This window comes from Lepidochelys kempii, chromosome 1, assembly GCF_965140265.1.
Source record: "Lepidochelys kempii isolate rLepKem1 chromosome 1, rLepKem1.hap2, whole genome shotgun sequence".
Classification (NCBI taxonomy): Eukaryota; Metazoa; Chordata; order Testudines; family Cheloniidae; genus Lepidochelys; species Lepidochelys kempii.
The window spans coordinates 99232786-99238785 of record NC_133256.1 but is presented as its reverse complement, the minus strand read 5'-3'; positions in this window follow the sequence as shown (position 1 = coordinate 99238785).

Below are 6000 nucleotides of genomic sequence, written 5' to 3'. Positions count from 1 at the left end.
TTGGGTCCAGTCCCTGAGGGTGGGTTGGAGGCCTAGTGGGACCTTTCAGAGCCCGCCCTGCACTCACACCATAAAGGCAGCTCCTGAGGGGCTGGCTGGGCTCAGCTCCAGGCCTTGTGACCTTGAGCACAGGGTTGCAATGCTGCTTGGGTCTGGCCCAACTGCCCCTCTGTAATGATGCTGGGGGCTGGGCATGCCAAATTTGAGTGAGTGGGGCTGTGAGTCCCATGTGCCAGGTGGCCAGGCCAGGCCAAACCTCAGCAGCCCTGCAGATTACAACACCTTGAATGGGGACAGGAGCCCTGGGATCTGCTGCTGTGGTACACAGGGTGTATTTATTTAGTACTTATCACCTTCATGTGGTGATTAGAAAGTGTGGGTGAGAAATAGTTAGTAAGCCAGATGGTTTTTGCACTCAAGCTATTTCCTGATTTGCAACAGGCCATCAGGGTTTGACAAATGGGCCCTGAGCCCCCAGAGGTTGAGACTCACTGCCCTAGACTTTGCCCAGGAAGGGTCTTGCTGTTCATCCTGGCCCAGGAGAAGGGGAGTCAAGGCAGTGCCAACCCCACCTGCCCTCTTGCCCTAAGGCCTTCTGCTTTTCGCAGGTTGGCACCAGTCCTTAGTGAGCAGGCAAGCTCAGGTGCTCGCCAGCCGACCAGGGTGTGTAGTTACCAGTCTTTGAATTCTTGGCGGGGGGAGGGGGGGGCTTGTTCTGATTGTCACAAAAAAATTATTCAGCCTCCTACTGCTCACCTGCCCCAGCCAAAAGCAACACACCTTGACCAGCAAACAGGCCTCTGGTCTTTGCCTACTGGGGAGGAAGCTCGATTAAAAACCAGGCTCCTCTAACCCAACCAACCTCCCCCTAAGTCACATCTGGGGGCTACTGTTTCCTTCCGTCCCTTACAAAAGCAGCTAGCTCTCCCTGTCCCCTTTCAGTGCAGTGCCTGGATCTGGAATTACCCCTTTGCTGGCTCCAGCCCCACCTGTCTGACTTCACAAAGTCCAGGCTGGCTTCCCTGGCTGGCAATTCCTCAACCAGTCCCTGGCCCCGGCCCACAGGCCAGACCCCACCATGGGCAACTTGATTCGTTTGCTTTCCGGTTTGTCTCCATCACTCCTTACGAGTACATAAGGCCCATGTGTTCCTGGGGGGCGGGGGAACAAAGAACCAAACCGGATCCGTTTCTCCAGGCTCCGAACAGCTGTTTTCGCCCTGCCCCTAAAATATTCGACCGAATCTTTGACAGGCTCTGAATCATCCCAGCGGCGGCGGGGTGCGGGAGAAAACCCGAGCTGTGCAGTGATCGGATGGGCCAGGGCACAAGGAAAGGTGCCTGCCCAGGCTGTGAGCGCCCCAGGAGCAGATATCCCCTTTGCTCGGCTTGTCAAAGTTTCCAAAGCCCCGTTTCAGCCCGGCCCATGGAGTTCCCATTGCGAGGGCCCGGGAGAAAGTGAAGATCCAAAGGCGCTTGGGTTTGTTGCTCCGATCGAGGGACTTTCCTGAGTGAGCCCCGCGTAGAGCGGCATTCAAAGACCAAACACCGACGCGTGGGAGTGAAACTGGGCCCAGTTTCGGAGGGACGGGTTCGAAACGCCGGTGCGCAAAATCCGAATCCCAGGCGTGGAAATCTGGGCAGGGGAAAGCGAACCCGGCCAACACGCGGGGGAGGCATCGTTAATGAGAGTCGGGATTTGGGGTTACTGCCAGGCGGCCCCTTGCGGGGTACGATGGGGGAGGAACCCAAGCGCTCCTTTTGCTAGAAGCGGTCCAAAAAAAAAAAAAAAATTCCCTGCAAATGTCACCCGGTAGCTTGGGAGAAGCGGCGGGTTTGCTTTGTAAAAACCTCGCAGGCTGCTTTCCCCAGCCTTTGGAGGGTGGGCTCAGGGGCAAACGCCCCGCTAATTGCTAAAAGGTAGAAAAGGAAAATGCGCGGTAGCATTCAGGAGCTAACCTACTGATTGGACAGTAATTTATTTTCCGGGTTGTCCGTTCCCCCCTTTAAATCGGAGCGCTGAAAGAAAGGAAGGGAGGGAGGGAGGGAGGAAGAAAGGGGCTTTCGCAGTTCAGTGTGGTGCTCGGGTAATTACTTTTTCACTTTCCCCCTAATTCCAACGGGGAAACCTCCCGGGGGTTTGCTGGGGCAGGGCTGCAGTTCCCAGGCCGGAGCCCAAGCGCTCTGCAATTACAAAGCCATGAGGTGCCCTTCGCTGTCATTAATATGCACAAAATCCCGCGGCTAGGCTTATCCTGGGGTTTGTGTCGTCAATGGCCTTCCGAGCACAAGGCAGAAAGGAAGGAAGGGAAACGGCAAACACTTAAAGCTTCCTTAGAGCACTTCAAGTCAAAGGAGAAAAAGCAGAGCGGATTTTCGATAACGAGAAAACCCCTGAAACACCGAAGTGGGAGCCGGATTTTCCTGGGGGAGGGAATAAAATCAGCAGACCCTCAGCGGCAACCAGGCTGCATCCCCCCGCAGAAAGAAAGGCAAAGATTTGCATAGGTTACTTCTCCGGAAAGGTGGCATGAGAGGAAGTGACTAAAACGACCCGCCGCAGCGCAAGTAGTCGGGGGCTGAACATCCGCGGCCGGGCCGATGGGTTTTGCGAAGGAGTCGGGGGGGGGCACTTGGAAGCGCGCTGCATCGGCCGGGCTTGGGGGCGGCGGGAGGGGGCGTTTCCAGGCGCCCCGACCTGCCTCACTCCAGCCCACCGAAGGGCAGCGCCAGCCGGGCTTCCCAGCCGCCTCGCCCAGTGCCCGGGTGCCTTGAGAGGAGCCTCCCCGCAACCGACGGGGGCGGGCCCAGGCTGTCACGAAGCCTCCAGGAAAACAATGAAGACATTAGTTTGAGCCCCCCCCCGCAGGCGAGGCGTTAGGGGAATAAAACAATCTGCGCCGCACGGCTCCTATTGAGATTAATGAAAAAATTATGCAAAGAGCTAAAAACTCGCTCTTGTTCATTTCCCCGGGCCAGGGCTTTGCAGCCCGCCGCGCATTGCGCCGGCTGATTTATTGAAGCAATCTGCGGGGATAACCGCCGACGTCCGCCGCTCAATCTTGTCCCCGCTCATTTCCTAAGTAATTGTTTCTCATTAGTTCGGATAATGTTTTAATAGTATTACCCATAATATAGCCATCCACGAATTAATAACGGAGGGGGCCGGGCAAAGGGGGCTGCTCCGCGGACTGGAAGCAGGTAGTCTTTAATTAATCAGATTAGCCTCCAGCGCCTGGCGCGGCAATAGATCAGCCCGCACCAAGTAGGGGCTGAAGTCCCGCCAGCTCTTCAGCCCAAGCCAGCGCCGCCCTCCCTGCCCGGCGCCGCCCCTCCCCGCAGGGGGCGCTAGAGCCTGGGGCGGGCGGGGCTCTGCTCGGGCTCCGGGCCCCCTGCGGCTCTGCCCAGCCCCCGCGCAGCGCCGCCGGCCCTGGGCGCCCCGGGGCTGGAGCCATTGCGGAGCGGCCGGGCAGCCTCGGGCAGCTCCCGGCGCTGGGGCGGGGAGCACCAGGTTAGGGGGTTTAGCGGATTTAGCCGGAAAAGGGCGAATCTGCGTGGAGCGGCGAGTGGCAGAGCCAGGGGCTGGGAGACAGGAGAGGGAGCAGCCACCGCCCTGGCTTGCAGCTCCCGCTCCCCTGGCCGGGCTCTATCGCCCCAGCCCCTCCCCCTCCCTGGCTTGCAGCTCCCGCTCCCCTGGCCGGGCTCTATCGCCCCAGCCCCTCCCCCTCCCTGGCTTGCAGCTCCCGCTCCCCTGGCCGGGCTCTATCGCCCCCTCCCCCTCCCCCTCCCCCTCCCCGGCTTGCAGCTCCCGCTCCCCTGGCCGGGCTCTATCGCCCCAGTCCCCTCCCCCTCCCTGGCTTGCAGCTCCCGCTCCCCTGGCCGGGCTCTATCGCCCCATCCCCCCTCCCCCTCCCTGGCTTGCAGCTCCCGCTCCCCTGGCCGGGCTCTATCGCCCCATCCCCCCTCCCCCTCCCTGGCTTGCAGCTCCCGCTCCCCTGGCCGGGCTCTATCGCCCCCTCCCCCTCCCTGGCTTGCAGCTCCCGCTCCCCTGGCCGGGCTCTATCGCCCCCTCCCCCCTCCCCCTCCCTGGCTTGCAGCTCCCGCTCCCCTGGCCGGGCTTTATCGCCCCCTCCCCCCTTCCCCTCCCTGGCTTGCAGCTCCCGCTCCCCTGGCCGGGCTCTATCGCCCCATCCCCCCTTCCCCTCCCTGGCTTGCAGCTCCCGCTCCCCTGGCCGGGCTCTATCGCCCCCTCCCCCTCCCTGGCTTGCAGCTCCCCTGGCCGGGCTCTATCGCCTCCCAGCCAGCGGCCAGGCCCTGCATCTTTGCCATCCGCGAGACAGTCGTTACCATCCCCAGCCAGCTCGCCGCCCGCAGCTCCCCAAGCCTCTGGACTGGCTCTGTCACCCCAGGCAGCTCCCGCTGCCCTGCAGCCAGGACCGGCTCGGCTCCAGCTTTCTCGCAGCATCTCCTCGAGTCCTGCAGTTTCTCCTGTACCCTCAGCAGCTCCCCGAAGCTCTCCCAACCCCGGGACAGGCTCAGTCACCCTCCCAGCCAGGGGCGGTGTGTGTCCCTGGCAGGTTTCTGCCCAGGGCAGGGCTCTTTCCCTCCAGCCTGCCCCACTCGCTCTGTTAGTGCCAGGGGCAGGGAGCTCGCTGTGGTTTCCTCGCCTCCCTCCCTAACCAGGTCTGGCTCGATCCCTCCCTGCCTGTGTCCCCGGGGGCGGCTGCCTGGGGAACAGCAGCCCCGGCCCCTGCAGCCCCTTTCCGCGCGCACCGGGGCAGCCTCCCAGCCACTGCCCGTGTCTCCGCCGGGCTCCTCTGGCCCGAGTCAGCCCCGCGGGGGTGGGGGTCGGGGAGCGCCGGTACCCCCAGCACAGCCCGGCTCGGGCCCTGGGGCTTCTTCCTCCGGCGTGACCAGGCGGGTTTAGTCCGTTATGGCCCAGCCCTGGAGAACTGGCCCGGCCGCCAGGAGGGTTTTAGTTGGAGCCAGGGGCGGGCCCGGGGCAGACCGCGGAGCTCCCCGGCTGGCCTGGGAACGAGCGAGCGGGGCCCCGGTGTAAGCAGCGCTCCGCCGGCGGGCCAGGACTCAGCTCCCGGGCCGGGCCCGCAGCGCTCAGGGCCCGGGGCAGCGGGCGAGGCGCTCTGGCGGCAGCGGGTTATGTCTCCCCCCGGCCCTGGCCAAGGATCGCAGCGCAGCGGCCGGGGGCTGAGCCGGCTCTGGGCGGGCTTTGGGCTCCCTGGTGCCGGCAGGGCTCGCAGGCGGGAGCAGCTGGGCTGCGTTCCTCTAAGCGGCGCGTCCCCAGCGCGGGGCAGGTTGGTGCCCCAGCCGGGCGCTGCACCGGGCCTGCTCCTGCTTCCGGGCTGCAGCGCCCCAGCCCCGCTGGCCGGGAGCGGACCGGGCCGGTTCTGGCATTTCCGTCGGAGCGGCCGAGGCCCGGGGGCTGCTCCTGCCCGGCCCGTTCCAGCCAGCGGCTCTGGCGCCCGCTCCCCGGCTGGGGGCTGAAGCGATCAGAGCCGCTCCCCGGCTGGGCTTTGCCCTGGCGCGCTTGCACCGCCCGAGCCAGCTGCTTAAACACCAAGCAGCACATTTAAAAACATGTTTACCGCGAAGCGGGGAAAAGCTGTCGGAGGGAAGGGAAAAGCCCGAGCGTAGGGGAGGAAAAAGCAACGGTGCCCGCCCGCGCCAGCAGTAAACGGGCGATGGAGGCGATGAAAAATGAAACTAAAAACAACTGTTTTCTATTTACACATTTAAATAAACAGAACAGCCTTCCCCGCGGTGTTTGTCTAAGTGCAGCAGCGTTGCTGCTGGGTAGGTCATGAAAAGGGTGGTGCATAGTTTAAAACTTCCCATTCTGGTAATTTCTTAAAGACCAGTCGTTCATAGTCCGAACACAAAAGCTCATGATTTAATGAGGAACAGAAACAAAATCTCTGATTGTTGGTGTTTCAAACTTCATTGGAGTCCTCTGGCAACCACAAGTTGATCCTCTGCAGCTTCA